Genomic DNA, 3,363 nt, shown 5'->3' on the forward strand with positions numbered 1-3,363 from the left:
CCCCTGTTAAAGTTATGTCGCTAAAAAGGGGACATGACAGTCCGCCCTTCCTGAAATTGCTTGCCCTCAAGCAATCTCAAAGCTGGATGCTGCAAAATTGTCTCATTCTCCCAAGTAGCATCTTCGACTGATAGATCCTTCCATTTAACCAAATATTCTCTGATTACTCTTCTGCGGAGCTGTTTTTCTCTGCTTTCTAAAATGAATTCCGGTACTAGGATCAATTTCCCTTCATCATCCAAAGGCGGTAATACTGCAGAAGGTATCACATTCTGTCCCAACGCCTTTTTGAGGCGTGATACATGAAACACATTATATACTTTGCTATCTGTTGGTAGCTCAAGTTCATAAGCCAATTCCCCTATTCGCCTGGTGATCCTGAAAGGTCCATAATACCTAGGCTTAAGCTTTTCTGACCCACTCTTTTTGAGAGTAGTTTGTCGAAATGGCTGAAGCATTAAGTAAACCATGTCACCCACCTCAAAGCTCCTCTCCGTCCTCTTTTGATCTGCATATTCCTTATACTGATTCTGTGCCCGAGCTATGTTATCACGTAGAGAGCTAATAATATCTTTACTTTCTTGCATCAAATCCCCAGCACGTGGAACCCGAACATCACCCATTAATAAGTCAATGAAACTGGGTGTATCATAGCCATATAATGCTCGAAAAGGTGTCATCTGGATAGACATGTGGAAAGTGGTGTTATAGCAATACTCACACAGATAAATCCATCTTACCCAAGCCTTTTGCTAATCAGCCACGTAATTCCTCAAGTAGCCTTCCACCCATTTGTTTACTATCTCTGTTTGTCCATCAGTTTGCGGATGAAAACTGGTACTGGGTGTGAGTTCAGTGCCACATAATCGGAATACCTCTCGCCAAAATTGACTCAAGAATCTACTATCCCTGTCACTGACAACACTACGGGGTATCCCATGTAACCTGAAAACCTCTCTGAAGAATACCTCGGCTACCTGTACTACAGTATAAGTAGTGGTGATGGGAAAGAAATGAGCATATTTCGTTAGTCTATCTACCACCACATAAATGCAATCACGACCCTGAGCCTTGGGCAACCCGGTAATGAAATCCATGGATATGCATTCCCACTTCTGATGCAGAATGGGAAGTGGCTGTAGAAGTCCTGCTGGAAAGGTGTGCTCCTGTTTATTCTGTTGACAAATAGAACACTCATGAACATACTGCAAAACATCCTTCTTGAGTCCTTTCCATGTAAACCGTTCTCGGACCTGTCTATAAGTTTTAAAGTATCCGGGGTGACCAGCTATAGGTGAGTCATGAAGAGCCCGCATAATAAATTGCTTCACCTTCGATCTTGGGACTAAAAATATCCTGTTCTTGTAAACAATCAACTCATCCACAAGTGTATACCTGGTATCAATAATTGTCCCGTCAATTATTCCAGATGCCCATGAGTCTCTAGCATATTGTGCAATAATCAAATGCTTCCAGTCCTCAGAGATCTCAATCATCGAACTAAGATGTGGTCTGCGTGACAAGGCATCCGCTACCACATTCTGTGTGCCCTTAACATAAGATATATCAAAGTCATATGCCTGTAACTTACTGATCCATTTCTGCTGTCTATCATTGAGATCCCTCTGTCCAAGGAAATGTCTTAAACTGTTGTGGTCAGTTTTTATACAAAACTTACCACCTATTAAGTACTGTCTGAACTTAGCTAATGCATGCATGATGGCTAACATCTCCTTGTCGTAAATGCTGAATGTTTTCTCTGACCCACGAAGTTTCCTGCTTTCATAAGCAATTGGGTGTTTATCCTGCATCAAAATAGCCCCAATACCATCTCCTGAGGCATCACACTGAAGTTCAAACGGTTTCGAGAAATCAGGCAATGCTAGTACCGGACATGAAGTCATGATCTCCTTGAATCTGTCAAAACAAGCCTGTGCCTTTGCTGTCCAAACGAAAGCTCCCCTTTTAAGCAAATCTGTTATAGGAGCCGCGTGTCGTGAATATCCGCAAACAAATCTGCGGTAGAAGCCACATAAACCAAGGAATCCTCTTAACTGAGTTAGGTTCTCAGGAGTAGGCCACTCCACAATAGCACGAATCTTATCAGGATCCATCCGTACTCCTCCTCTGCTGATAATATGACCTAAGTATAACAACTCAATCATTCCCAAATCGCATTTGGACTCTTTGGCATACAAGGACTCTTCTTGCAAGGTCTTCAATACTGTTTCTAAATGCGCCATGTGCTCATGCCATGTTCGATTGTATACCAAGATATCATCAAAGAATACCAACACGAATTTTCTCAGCTGATGATGGAAGACCTTATTCATGGTGGACTGGAAAGTAGCTGGTGCATTGGTCAATCCGAATGGCATTACTACAAACTCAAAATGCCCACAGTGACACCTGAATGCAGTCTTCTCAATGTCCTATTCTCTGACTCTAATCTGGTGGTAACCTGATCTCAAATCAATCTTACTAAAGTAGCATGCCCCATGTAGTTCATCTATTAGCTCATCAATCCGTGGAATAGGATATCTATTCTTAATGGTTTTTTTATTCAGCATCCTGTAATCTATACACATCCGCAACGAACCATCTTTCTTTTTAACCAAGACTACTGAAGAAGCAAAAGGAGACTTACTAGGTCTGATGTGTCCCATCGCCAGAAGCTCCTTGATGGTTTTTTCTATTTCATCTTTGAGCCTTTTTGGATGCCTGTATGGAGTGATCATGACTGGTTTAGCACCTTCTTCTAGTTCGATGATGTACTCAATCCCTCTATCAGGTGGTGTACCAGGTGGGATATCACTAAATACCTTACTATATTTTTCCCTCAATGTTCGTATGTCAGGATGATATTCTATTTTTTGTTGTTCCTCCTGTGTAGGCATGAGAGTACACATGGCTGCCCATTCAATTTCCTCATGTCTAACCAATCTTTCTAATCGTCTGAGAGAAATTGTTCGGATGTCGCTATTCCGGATAGCTCTCAACACATGCTGTTTCCCATTCACTTCAAACTTGATCTCCATGTCCTGGAGTCGAAAAGTGACCTCACCTAATAAACGTAACCATGTCATTCCCAAAACGATATCCAAGTCGCCCATATTGACCACATGGTAATCTGCCTTGAACTCATAATTATTTATGCGTAAAGGCATATCTCTAACCATCCTGTTACACTTAAGAGTGTAACCATCAACAACCTGTACTCGAAGACCTTCAAATTCTTTTGTCTTAATACCACGGTGCTCGACCAATCGTGCATCAATGAAATTATGTGTAGCTCCTGTATCAACCAATGTGATCACCTTCTGTCTTGCTAGAACACCACGTAATCTAAAAGATCCTTCCTGC

This window comes from Cupressus sempervirens, chromosome 11 (assembly GCF_028749045.1).
Source record: "Cupressus sempervirens isolate cs-2001-9-10 chromosome 11, ASM2874904v1, whole genome shotgun sequence".
Taxonomy (NCBI): domain Eukaryota; kingdom Viridiplantae; phylum Streptophyta; class Pinopsida; order Cupressales; family Cupressaceae; genus Cupressus; species Cupressus sempervirens.